This window comes from Sebastes fasciatus, chromosome 21 (assembly GCF_043250625.1).
Source record: "Sebastes fasciatus isolate fSebFas1 chromosome 21, fSebFas1.pri, whole genome shotgun sequence".
NCBI classification, from domain to species: Eukaryota; Metazoa; Chordata; class Actinopteri; order Perciformes; family Sebastidae; genus Sebastes; species Sebastes fasciatus.
In genome coordinates this window covers 18,276,247-18,290,590 of record NC_133815.1, presented here as the reverse complement: position 1 = coordinate 18,290,590, position 14,344 = coordinate 18,276,247, and positions in this window count along the sequence as shown.

The following is a 14,344-nucleotide window of genomic DNA, read 5'->3' as shown; positions in this document are numbered from 1 at the left end:
CACTTTGAAAAATCAAAATGAAATCTTGTATAACTCACAGGAGGTCTGTGATCCACAGGGAGGACTGGGGATAACTTAACATGACCACAGTGTAATGTGATGCAATGCAACACAGAAAGTCTGCCATTGTTCTTTGTATATTTTTTAGACAGCTTGTAGCATATTGATTCAAAGATTTGATGTGTGTCTGCTCATACAATATGTGCAGGGAACTGCAGGGTGGCATACTATTGAGGCTAAAAAGTCAAGAGGGCAATACAGGATACACATTTGATTGAATTAAAAATAAGACTAAGAAAAGATAAATAAAAATAAAAATTCAGAGATCAAAAAATTAATACAAATATATGTAAGTAAGTAAAGCTTTATTTATACCTTTTAAAACACACCATTACAAAGTGCTTCACACACAAGAAGAAACATCAAACGATGAAAAAATCCCAGAAACAATGAGAAACAGATCAAACAAAAACAGACAAACACACATGTGGATGAGGCCTATAGAAAGGCTTGCCTATAGAGATGGGTTTTTAGAAGACGCTTAAAACAGGTCACAGATTCAGCAGCTCTGATAGATTGGGGGAGGTGATTCCAGAGAGTTGGGGCTAAGACAAAAAAAGGCCTTTGATTTGCAGTGTGCACTGATAGCAATTTGGATATGCAAGTGTTGTGACTTGCGCAGTAAGAGACTCTAGTCAAATGTTGTCATAATAATAAAATCCCTGTATGCCTTCCTTTTAGAGTGTCCACATGACCGCATATTTGAGAGCCTATTTCCTCTCTCACTACTGGTTTGGCAGTGTCCTGCAGACAAACATTGGCAACAGTCTATTTGGGTGGACGCTCTCTGTTTAGACACAGCAAACAAGTTCACTCAGTTTACAGTTAACAAACCAATCAACACAGGTGGGTTAAGCCTTATTCTTGATATGGTAAAGGTAAATAAAAGCCACTGATACAGACAATGTACATTTGCATGTGCAAAAAGGCAATACCTGTGTTTCAAGACAGCCACTTCTCATGGTGGCATACAGTGAGAATGATTTGCAAGTACGACAAAGGCAACATTAAAAAAAATCCTACTTTGTATTGTACAAACTCACTCAAAAGTGACATAAAAACAGAACGCTATCTTCAGGCCCCACACTATGGTATACAGCTTGTAGATTCATAAATGGAATGCAGACATGTTTTCATTCAATGATTAAACTCCTTCCCCTCTTAAAGAACAAATGTGTGTCCTTATTGTTTGGCAGCTGCCCACCCATGATGTCCTGAGGTTGACTGAGAGACAGGGTATCTCATGGCCAATGAAACCACTGATTTCCTCTCCTCGTTTGGCACATCGTCTGCAAGGAGCGCCAGTGGCGCGGAGACCTATCCCTTTTCAGCCTGGCGTGCATGGCGGCACAGCAGGTGGTACTACTTTGTCTCCGAAATCATTGGGGTGAGTTGGACTGAGCCTGCATGTAAATCAATCAGTGAGGATCCCCAAGGGGGGAGGAGAAGTAGTAGCTCATCTCTGGTATCGAGAGAGATCACTCTGGATGTTGTTGTTGTTAGAAGGGTGGATTTACGAGTTTGCCTCCTCCCTCCAGGTATTTTATTTGGAACAAGGGGAAAGCTGTCTTGTCTAAATTAAGAAGCATTGAGGAGATCTGCAACGGCTTGCTGGAGCTGGGGGGCTGGAGGCAGTGGAGCTCAGACACAGACAGGACTGACGTAAAGCGTGTGCATCTGTGTGTCTGAGACTGTGAAGCAGTAAAAAACAAAGCAAAGAATGTAGGGCTGCCATCTCTTAGTCCATTAGTTGACTAATTGGTCGGTTTGGTCTTAATCGACTAAGGGTTTTTCACATATAGTCCTTTTTAATTTAACCAAACTCAGTCCTCTTAAAGTGGACCAAAAAGGGGACCAACAGAAAAGGGACTCATTTCTTTTTGCGTTCACATTGTCAGTTTATTTGAAAGAGGACTCTGATGAGGCCTCAGTCTTCTTCTGTTCCTACCTTCATCACTCTGCTGGTCAATGCTTTCCACTTCAATGACATTTTTAGGGTTGGCACGGGCGCTTCCACACAGAATACTGTACAGTTTGTCATAAAAGGAGCATGTGTCTCTTGTGTCAGAGGATTCTCTACTTTTTCTCACCATCAGTATCTATTTTACATTGCTGTCAGAACATCTCCTTCAAACAACTGTATTTATTCAAGATTCTTGCCAAAAACTACATTTTACAAGATTACACTTGAACACATCATGATAACATTATAATTTTCACCCAATACTAATTTTTTGATCTTGAACGCATCATCATGTAACTCAATGGAACCTCTGTATGTTAGCTGTTAACTCCGTTATTTAACCAAGCAGGACTGTGGTGCCCACCGGCTGTTAACAGCTAACGTTAACTAGCTCTCATCCTGTTGATTTCAACACGGATTTGTTGTTCACAATGTAGCATTATCAGGGATTGATGACTAGAAAGCATTAATGCCGATTGCATATTTTTACTGAATATTGGCCGATAACGGCAACTCTAGAGGGCTAAAATTCGATGGCAAAGGGCAAAGCGAACCTGCAGCGTGTTATATTCACAATGCACAGGTTAAGTGAACTGAACTCAGACCACCTCTGGTCTGAGTACGGTTCGTTTCAGAGGGGTCTGAGTTCTTTTGGAGTGTTCACATATATGCAAAAAATGATAACTAATCACTCTGAGTCCGTTTGGAGGGCTGAAAGGGACCAAGTGTGAAAACACCCTTAGATTTCTTCAGACAATTAGTATTTTTTTATGCTTTTTCATGTTGGATGACTTATTTCCAAGACAATTATGAACACATCTCTGGTAAACACAAGATTTAAAGTGGTGCATTTGTGTGATTCTTTGTGGAAAAACAGATCTGTCAATTAAATCAACTAATCGATTAGTCGACAAGGGCAATGTGTTAGTCGACAAAGAATTTCTTTGATCGAAGACAGCCCTAGAAGAATGGGAGACTAAAAGGAAAGAAAAGGGAAGGAAAGTAGGATAAACAGGGATCTTAATACATCTAACCCGGGCTCTCATTAGCAAGCCTAATTGCTGTTCGTTAAAAGGGATTAAATGAAACCCTCTCCTCATCCTGGGTCCTTTACAAAGTAAAACAAATAAGCTCCGAGCTCAGAAGCACCTGCTGATCGCTCTTAGATGTTCTCTGACTTAAACTTAATACAGCATAATAAACACTACTGCTCTCCATGCTCGTTCTCCGATGCTTGAGCTCAGTCGCTGATTGAGCCGCATGGAAACCTGCTGATGACACACTCAGAAAGGTACCGTGGCCCGGCCTCTTTACACATGACCATCATGATTGCATCCGTTCACAGTGTGTCCAACCTCCACAACACTCCATTAGCACTCAAAATAAACATACACAAAAGCAGTGCGTGAGTAACAAGAGTGATGATGAGGAGGTGCGCCGACTACTGTTCCTGTTCCTGGTTTGAAGGGAGTTGGAGAGCGTATCTCCTGTGTTTTTTCTTTAGGCATGGGTTCACATCCTCCAAAGATGTTTTTACAGGCTTCGTGTCAAATCCAGTGCACATCACGGCTGCACAGTTAAAGCAGGGAAGGAAACGGGTGACACTGGTCATTGTAATGAGCATCTGTGAAATGTGTCGCACTAACCAATACCCTAACAAGAGGCTGTGAACGCATCCTCTGGTTGTAAATAGCTCCAGAATGCCCCCTGTCATTTCCCATAATCCTCTGTGTTTTTAGGCACAGAAAAGAAAGAGCAAGTGCTTTTAAATGGGATTCAGCATGGGTGAGTTGTGATGGACAAAAAGCTTGAAGACCTGTCGTATAACTGTGTTCCCAGGAACAGTTTATGGCACACTTTTGGTACTCCGTAGTGTACTCGGGGTCACTGCTTTAATTTTTTTTAAAGGGGAACTACGCCCATTTTCAAAATTCAGACATGTTATTCCTATGGTCTAAGACAGTCCAAAAATATTACAATTTACAAAAGGCTTCACACTTCAAAAAGCCCAGCCGGCAGGAAATTTTTTGGAATGTTGGCATTTGTACGTTTCTACAAACCACAGATATGTTGAATGTGGACGTTTTTGCATTCGGTCAGCGTAAGTTATGTAGTATATCAAGCAACCGTTATTGAAATTTATGTGGTATAGTAGCGAGTTGACTGTGCTTTTTACGCAACGTTGTTTTACGCAACGTTGTTTTACGCAACTTTGTTTTACGCAACTTTGTTTTTACGCAACGTTGTTTTTACGCAACGTTGTTTTTACGCAACGTTGTTTTTACGCAGGGCTGCATTGTGGTGCAGTGGTTAGCACTGGCGCCTCACAGCTAGAGGGTTGCAGGTTCAAATCTGGCTTGGGGCCCTTCTGTGTGGAGTTTGCATGTTCTCCCTGTGTTAGCGTGGGTTTTCTCCGGGTACTCCGGTTTCCTCCCACAGTCCAAAGACAAGCAGGTTAGGTTAATTGTTGACTCTAAATTGCCAGTAGGTGTGAATGTGAGTGTGAATGGTTGTCTGTCTCTATGTGTCAGCCCTGTGATGGACTGGCGACCTGTCCAGGGTGTACCCCGCCTTCGCCCAATGTCGGCTGGTATCGGCTCCAGCCCCCCCGCGACCCCTAACGGGATAAGCGGTTGCAGATGGATGGATGGATGTTTTTACGCAACGTTGTTTGCTTAGGGCGGTTGTTATTTATTTACAGTAGTTACATTGCTACAGTTGTTACGTTTCGTTGTTACATTATTATTTTAACAAAAACCATGATGTTTTTTCAAACCATAACCAAGTAATTTTGTTGCCTAACACATAGTTTCACAACGTAAACCATGTGTCATTGTGCGTTTCTGCAAGTGTGATACGACGCTGATATGAAACGTATTTAATGAAACTTTCTTTGGTTCAGAAACATCGACATTCAATGTATCCGTAGTTTGTAGAAATGTACAATGCCAACATTTTTTCTGGATTACGTTCTTTTCTAACAAATCCATAACTCTTTGAATCTGCAAATATGTTTAATACATGTCTAATATCTTTTTATACATTTCTCTTGTGTTGTCGTTCACATAACTAAGACTATAGATGTGTAAAAAATAGGCTATGTCAAACTATTTCAAGGGACATACATTAGGGGGTCCCTGGTATATTCTCTATCTTGTAAGGGGTCCTTGGCTGAAAAAAGATTGAGAAACTCTGGTCTATAGAGCAGTCCCAGACTTTATACCCTATGACATCACAAGTTTGAGTTTTAGCACTCCAGTTTTTGGATTTGAGAGAGAGTTGTTCATGTTTACTAATATTTTGGACTGTCTTAGACCATAGGAATAACATGTGTGAATTTTTAAAATGATTCCCCTTTGTCCCTTTAATCTGACAGACAACGATGACATCATTTGACCGTCCTAAGTAATTGCCTGGTTTATTGACTGTTTAAATAGGCACCAGCACAAGAGGCCAATAGAAAGTCAAACTGTAAAGAGCGATAACAGAAGCAAAGACAGCAGTGCCAAAGAAAACTGAACCTAATTATTCCTGATACACACTCAGCCTGAAGAATATCTCCACATTAACTCATCATTGTGTTATGTTACCCATCAAAATAATTATAATTTGGTTATAACAAAAAAAATGGAAAAAAGGAAAATGACTGTTGTTGTCCTAAAAGTTGGCAGCAAAATGTGCACTACATGAAAATTAATCAAAATCTGTTCTAAATGAGTCTCAGTAAACAAAACCTGATACTGTTGGGAATATTTTCTTGCAACAATATCATCGCTCTTGAGCTTCTCATGGACATAAACCTGCAATTGTGGTTTCCAAATACTGTGTACAGTATGTATTTCAAGTGGCGATCGCTTAGTGCCAGTGCTTTCTTTGGAGTGGATGGATGCTTGTCAAATATAGAAGTAACACAAGATTTATGGCCGTATGGCTTCTGGGCAAAACCAATCACAAAGTCGACATCTACATGACTTAAAACACATTTTGTTTATTTTGGTTGCAATTCTGCAAGGCGACACTTGGCTCCTCCTGGGAAATCATCGAGGCACTCTACAAGAGCTTTTATGTATTTCCAGAAAAGCTGAATGAGCACATGAGACCACAAAACATATCTTAGAGAAAGTCATATCACCATAAACTTGAGTATTCCCAGCATCCTGTGACAGTAAAACTGCAGGTTGTCATTTAACGTAAAAATAGAAAATGGGAATAGAAAATGATGAAGCCAGGTTAATAACATGGATGTCATGAGCAGATTTAACTCAACTCAACCAATTGGCCACATCTGAAATACATAATGCCAAGTAGCTGGTTAAATGGTCAATTTGTACCCGTCCCTATACAAATTTTATTTATAGCGGTTATCAGACATCAACAAAGACTAAAGTTAATTGTCATGTTAATCTTTATTTAGGTAAATGAATCTGGAGTTTCACCCACATCCTCCAACACCACTCAACTAAACTCCTGTCTCCAGGGTAATAGAAATACTCACATGCGCCTCAGCTTATAAACCTATAAAGTCATTAACCACCTCCATTTTCTCACGAGTGCACGATGAGTACTGCACATGTGCGACTCCAACACATACCGCCGCTTTGTCACTTTATTTTCGGCATTAAACCATTATAGCTTCACTTGGCGTCACTTTAGGATTAGGCAACAAAACCACTATAGTTAGGTTTAGGAAAGAACTTGGTTGGGCTAAAAACAACTAGGTTTGTACAGTGAAAATGACACTGAACGTTGTGAACACAGGACACGAATGAACAGTTGATTGTAACGTGATGCACGGGACACAAACAGCGGTCTCCTAAATGAAAGCCTTGAGTTTGTTGGACCCATCCACCTCCCCTCCCGCCTGACCGGTGTGTGTCTTTTTGCTCTTTAAACTACGTCACCACATTCCCGGCGCACTTTCTCTGAGCGTTTACTGTTGCTGCGGATGGGTTTACATTATAGTTAATGGAACGCCCGTTGCGTTTCATACCGGGGCTAAAGGGTGCCTTGTGTGATGGTATACCACGCACCGACGACCGTGACAAAGCGTCGGTATTTAACGCCCTGGGAATGTGAACAGGCTGATGTGAAAGCCTCCTCAAAAACATCTTAAAACTAGATTTTTTTAAGACCTCTCTGCAAGACACGGCCACAACATTAGGAGCAACTTTAGTTGATATCACACTTAAGTTGTGCAAATTCACTAAGAAAATTGCAATTAAATTACAAAAAGCAATTGACATGCTCAAGTCTGGGGCCTCAGGGCAGGTGGTTAGCAATCTGGCCTTGTGGTTAGATGCTGACCATGTCCAGTAATAGCAACATTCCCAGTTCAAGTTGGGTCAGGGATCTTTGCTGCATGTCGTTCCTCCTCATTCTTCCCTCATTTCCTGTCACCTCTCTACTGTCTGCTATCAAAATAAAGGCAATAATGCGCAAACAATTACTTAAAAAAGCAAATGTAAAAGCTGTCTGGTTCATGTGAGGACATGTTGGCCCCACCTTGACCTGTTTACTAGGCCTCTAAATACCCTTGAGCTGGCAAAATCTGTTCAGCTAGACCGATCGCGTTGCCTCCGCTCCCCCTTTCTCCTCGCCCAGAGATAGCAGCTGGTTCTACTCTCTCAAGATGTTCAGCACGCTTAAATAAAAACACAGATCTTCCCTCTCTTACTCTCCTCCTCCTCCCTTCACCTCCTTGCTCCTCTGTCTCCATCGCTTCATCTCTCGCAGTGTAATTATTATTTTGAAAGTGCGGTCTGAGAGGCCGTCCACGCTTGGCACTGCCTCACTCGCTAACGCTCGGAGAGCTCTAATACAATTTGACTTTTGCCGTATAACCTCTCCAGGAAGACATCAGGGGCCCTTTGTTCTCTCCGTCTCAGGATGAAGGGAGAGCCGAGGTAGCAGCTGAAAACAGGAGAGGAGAGAGTGGGCAAGGAGAGAGGTAATAAAGAGCCAGTAAGGAGTGGGAGAGGAGTGGGAGCGAAGAACACGTGGATGAAAAGAGTGGACGGAGATGAAGATGGATGTTGAGTGGAAGATGGAAATGGAAAAGCCTGGGACAGGAAGAGAGAGTGAGAACAGACGAAGAGGGCGACTTGTTAAGTGCGGTGAGAGGTGAATGAGAGAAGAGCCTGGTCCCCTGTCCTCCCATCATTAGAGAGGAGGTGCTGCTTGAGCCCTTTGTGTTGGTGCAGCTCCAGCGTTGGCGCCGCCAGGCCAATCAGAAAAAGAAAGAGAGAGAGAGAGGAATATTGCTCCTTGGAAATAATGAGACATCCTCATGAAAGGCATGAAAAGAAAAAGACTTCTCTGCGAACAGACAAATGCAATTTATAGAGGACTTTGCCTGGAGACAACTCTGTTGTTCATCACATCATTTATTTTGAACACAGAACAGTACACCTCTGTCACTGCTTTGTATAGTCTTGGTTATCCTTTTATTATTCTTAAGCAATCCAATTAAAGTTTAAACTTTAACTCTCATTTATTTTCCTTTTTTTGTCTGGCCACAGAGGGCCAGCCCTACAAATTGCAAAAGTCTGTCACTGAGTGATTGACTGAGTCGTTTATGCAAATGAGCCCGTCCAGCGCGACACGTCCGGCTCACGAAACTTGGACCAAGCTGTCAAACTAGGTGATCTAGTTCTAAAATGAAATGAGATTCAGCAGTAGCATAGCCTATTTCTCACTTATAATGTTTTCAGAAGTAGATTTTGGTAGATCGTTTAGAGGGAATAACAAAGTTTACAAGCAGGCCGTCTTATTTTTTCCTGTTTGAAACAGCGAGAAGATAACCAGGGACCAATCAGGTGCATTCTACGATAGGGTACGTCACCACTTGAACATCCAGTTGAGTGGAGCAGCGCGTCCCCTAGTGTCCTTGCTGGACCTGGTGGCACCGGACTTTTAACCAGGAGACCCGTGTTCGAGAAAGTTGTTGACCAGTGTTTTGTTTTGTAAGTTACGTTAGTGAAGTTTGTCACATGGCGATTGTCACATTTTTTACTGACGATTGTGACGTGTTTTCCGTGGTTGTTTTTCGTACGCGTTTTACTTAGTTTACCTACTTATTTTAAGCCCAACCATAAAAATGTCCCTTACCCTAACTAAGTGGTTTACTTGTCTGAACTGCCGACGTTTGCGTGCCGTACAAATGACATGCAAAAAGTGGCGCACAAATGACACACGAAAGAGCTAAAATGCGTACTCATGACACGCGGAATGTCCGTGTAATGTTGTGGTATTTATATGCCTTCCCGTGAGACTGGGTTGATGTGACATATGGAAATTCCAACCCAGAAGTTTGACACGGCTGATCTAGAGCATGTTTTGTCTGCTGGAGAAAGTCGGCACAGAGCTGACGTGTCGGTCGTGCGGAGTCAGTTTTACAAGGTAGAAGAAAACATCATTTTGACGCCAATTTGTGTCAAATGTGAATGTTTAGGTTTGGGAGCCACCATGAAACCTGTCTGAGTTTGAGTTTCACCATGCTGAATTCCACAACATGCCTGACCGTCACTTGGCCTTTTTTCCTCATGTGCCTCAGCCAACCTCATACTGTGATTAACAGGCGGCCACAGCAGGAGTATATGAGTTCAGCATCAGCTGGCTGCCAGGGTGGCCTGCAGTGTCATTGACTGACGGCTGTCTTTGTTCGACCCCTGAGTCAAATATGGAGAGATGACATAGACGTTGACCACAGATGTAAAATGTCATGTTTGGTTTAATTCTATGTAGCTGACCGTGTTACTGCACAGGAAGAAAAAATATACTGGCAAACGGTAAAACGCACTCAACTCTAAAATAGCCAAGGTGCTCTAGTGTAATTAATCAGCGTCATATTTGCATGAGACGTTTGTTTCGTTTGAGCTTGTGCCAAGGAGTTGCAGATTTCAAGATCATAATATTTTGTTCGTTCACTCATTTGTATTTTCCACTCAAGTTGTTGCCAGTAGTAGATAAAGTCCTTTGAGCGCTATTTATACATGACACCATATTTTGTCCTTGAATAACTCGACATTTTGGCACATCCTCTTTCAGGCCTTCAGCAACCGTCTGGGGAGAATCATTGCAGAAGCAGGAAGGTGTATAATCCAACATAGCATAGCTTGAGCATCAGGTAATCGCTATCGCTTGCCTACAAACAGTAGCCTCTCCAGCGCTCAAAGAAAAGGACAGCTGCACTTTAGGGAGTATCCCACCAGCCACTTTGAAGCTTAGCAATTTCGGGAAATACAATATGTTTCTGTACAAGTTTTCAACAAGCCACGAAAAAAGGCAGTCGGAGTCGGTGCCGTTCCAACGTTAACAAGTCTAATCACAAAGCTCCGAGGACTAATCAGTCTGTCTGTGGCCTGCGTGTGAGCTCCGCTGCTGCCGCTGCGCTGCATAGGCTGAAGGAGGGGGTGGGGGTCTGGGTTTGGCCTCGCGGCGGGAGCCTCTCTGGAGGGCTGCAGAGCGCTCCGAGTGCCAGGCAGCCAGACTTTGGACTGTGGGCATTTCCTCCTTTCAAATGGCTTCGGTTAAAGGGGCGCTCCACTCTCTCAACCTCTGGCTGGCTGTACACCAGCCCCTGTGGAGCATCACTCATTAGGGCCTGTTGTCTGGTGCCAAAACCTCAACTGCTCCCTAAGCCACTGCCATACCACTCCCCCGCCATCAACACCTGCTCACACATGACACACAGGCTCTGGCTGACTGCTGGGAAGAACTCCCTTCTGCTCCCCTAGATTTTGACTAACAAGGTCCTGACGCCTTGCTTGTCCAACACATTCTGACTCCCAAATCCTCAAATACAGCCGCTTGGCCAGTGCCCCTCGGCATCGGAGACCGATGCACGGGGCACCTCTATTGCGTTACTTTTGGACAGACCGGGGGACGGCGTGTCAAGATACGCTCAAGACATGCATAGTGTCCTTTCAAAATAAAACTTCCGTTTTCAGGGAAGGGTTAAGAAACAGTCGTGGTTGACGATAACTTCATTGCCTCGACTTACGTGACTAACGACTCGCATGATTATTGACTCACGGGATTGACGATACCAACGACTCACGTGACTAACGACGTACGTGACAAAATACTGTAAGTCAACGTTACTTTTAGTTTCACACAGGAAAACCGGTCTCCTGATTGAAAGTCTTGTGTTTGTTTGACCCATCCACCTCCTGCCCTTAGTGGACTCTCACGCTTTTAATACTACATCACCTGCTCCAACGGTCGAGTAATGCCGCTGATGTGTTTACATTGGAGTTAGTTGAAAGCCAAAGGGTACCTTCGTGCGTCGGTTTCCGATGCCGAGGGGCGCTGCCCAATCGGTGGTGTTTGATGAGTTGGGAGTGAGACCGGGTTGCCCTTTTCGGCTGCCAAATCTTTTTTGACCTCAGAGTTCTGAAAGTCATCACACTTGACTGTAAAACCAACTGTTTATAGTTGGCAGAAGTGATCCGTTTTATGGGTTGTTTGTCTTATAGGGAACTGTCACATGGTTTCTTTCATGTGAGTCACGATCACTTTGACAGTTTAACATGTTGCTAGGAACAGGTCTGTCCTTCGTCCACCAGGTCTGGCCTAGACAGGGCCTGGTAGCCCGGCAGTCTCCTGTCTGCTCAACACATAATATATTGGCAAAGCCGTAGGCCCAGTTCCTCACAGGGCCTATGGCTCTTTATTGGAAATTACGTCACCTCATAAAGGGACATGACCCATTACAAAATCACGCTGCTTCTTGTTATTCTTCCCTTGCAAAGAGGAGAGTCTTTCATTTGGTCCCGTTTAATCCTCTCAGCCTTGATTTTGTTTGTTTTCTATCCTTCCCTTGGATCACGTGAGTTCATCATACCTCCAGGTGGGTAAGCAGGCCATCAAGGCTATACTTGATTAGAAACAGCACACAGCGAGTGCCTATGCAGCCACCCTGTGCTCTTCTTCATACCTAGCCATCCAGAAAAAAGGATGACAACGTGTCAAAACATGGTGTGTGGAGTGTAGGTTCAGGGGCCAGGCCTTTGGCTTTTAGGCTCTGGGAACAAGCCGAGCGATACATGTGTGATTGTCACGATCGGGGTCAAGCTCCTGTCAGCCCCGCACGGTGTTGATACAGAGATGCCAAGAGCTCCTCACATATCACCATGTTTCCCAGAACATGGCAATAACAACGTGATGTCCGCACGTCTGTTACAAGGTCTTAACGTGCAGCGTGAACCCGCATCGGGCGAAAAGATATACATTCTGTCAACCTCTAGGGTTTCACGGGTACGGTTGTAACGTTTATTAACATGGGTCATTAAATGTCCCTCTTTTTTCTTAAATGCAGAGATTCATAATGCGATGATGTCTAGTCTTCACATTTCTATGGGGAATCCAACATTTTCCTCCTATTAGCTCACATATGTCGTCAAGACCACACATGTATTTCGTGTTTTACTTGGCAATCAGGGCTATTGTGCAAAAGCCATAAAGGCTGCACACCTGCACAAATGACCAGGTATGAGATAAGGAATAAATCACAAAAAAATATTTATTTATATCACTAATGGGCAGCCATTTGTGTAGGATAAAGTAGAGCCGTAACTTACTGTATAAGGGTGAAAGCCTATAAGTATGCCACAATAAGTTCATCAGCTGTCACTCTGTAAGAGGCAGCAATCTCCGGGTCTGAAGGTGAAGCCAATGCTGAAGTGTCTTAAACTTGCATTCTTTCTGATAGCCAGCAGGGGGCGACTCCTCTGGTTGCAAAAAGAAGTCTGATTGTATAGAAGTCTATGAGAAAATGAGCCTACTTCTCACATGATTTATTACCTCATAAACATTGTAAACATGAGTTTATGGTCTCAATCGCTAGTTTCAAGTCTTCTTCAATAAGTAAATTAGTAAATTATGGTCCCATTTAGAGTCAAATAGACCATAAAGCAGGGTATGCTTTAGGGCGTGGCTACCTTGAGATTGACAGGTCGCTACCACATTTCTCCGGTCTGGGAGTTGTCCGTGTTTTCTTCTTACAACTTTAACCCTTTCACAGTGTGTTTTCAGTTCATGAAAGTTAATCATAACATTTTGGTCGCCTAAAAATGTCTTATTCATCGTTCAGTTGTACTTTAGCTCCACCCCCACATGTCACTTCTGGTTAAAAAAAACAAAACAAGATGGTGACGGCCAAAAACCAAGATGGCGATGGCCAAAATGCCAAACTCAAGGCTTCAAAACGTCAGTCCACAAACCAATGGGTGACGTCACGGTGACTACGTCCACTTCTTCAGTCTATATGCTCTGTACGTGTCTTTGTGACACTGTCAACTGCAGGTGCAGGTAAGCTAGTTTGGTTTGATTTGTCCAGTTTTTGAGATATCTGTCTCTGCGGTAGCTGCTATGCTCTGTCGTTTATCCAGAGTAAAGGCCAAATCACACCAGAAAGTTGCAGAAAGTCTGCGCATCATTGTGTGATAGGCAGTGCTAGAAGCTTGGTGACATAGTGACTACTCACAGGGCTGGTTGATGAACTTCTGTTGCTGGTGAGCTGGTGGCTAACACAATATTCCTCTTTAATGAAACTGTTTTTACTCTGACAACATGATAGCCTCCTTCATTATGGTCTCTCTGGCCCTCTGTTCCCCCCAACAGTTGGTGCTGTGCTGCTAGTTTGCCATTGACCAACACTACAAATTAGTTTGTCAAAGTTCACCAAAGTTCAACTTGACGGGCAAGATTTGCTTGGATTTACTTAGACCCTGGGAGCAAATCCTCTGAAATCCATTGAAATGAATTGATATCGGCATATAATCTTGCCCTTCTACAGTAAATGTTGGAGTGACCGAGCTAAATGGAGCACTGTTTATGGAAAGAGATGCTACTGTTTGACGATGGTAAAGGTCACATGTAGGGCTATACCATACTCAAAAATCAACCCTTGATCCAAAAACAAAAATCGTCCTCACTGATCTCTCTTGATCTTTCTGCGGCCCTTTCCAGTTTTCAGAGGGCTGTCAGCTCATCTGAGGCCCCTGCGCAGAGCAATGAGCTTCTCAGGTGTCTTGGAGGTCCTGGGCTCAGTCCCTGTGGTGTAGCTGCTGCCACATGGAGGTAACTCTATAGCGGAGTCAATATTAATGACCAATGACCAGGGCCTCCTTGTAATCCACTTACCGTCATTACACAGGGTCAGCGTGGCTACTGCTGCTGGGCTCTCATACCCCAGCTGGACGCACTGCTACATTCCTTTTGAGTGCTGTATGGTTGGAAGATGGAGAAACACTGTTTTGCTACTTACATTTGCATGTATTGGGTTTTTAGAAAAGAAAGTCATTTGAATGTCAGCGCTGC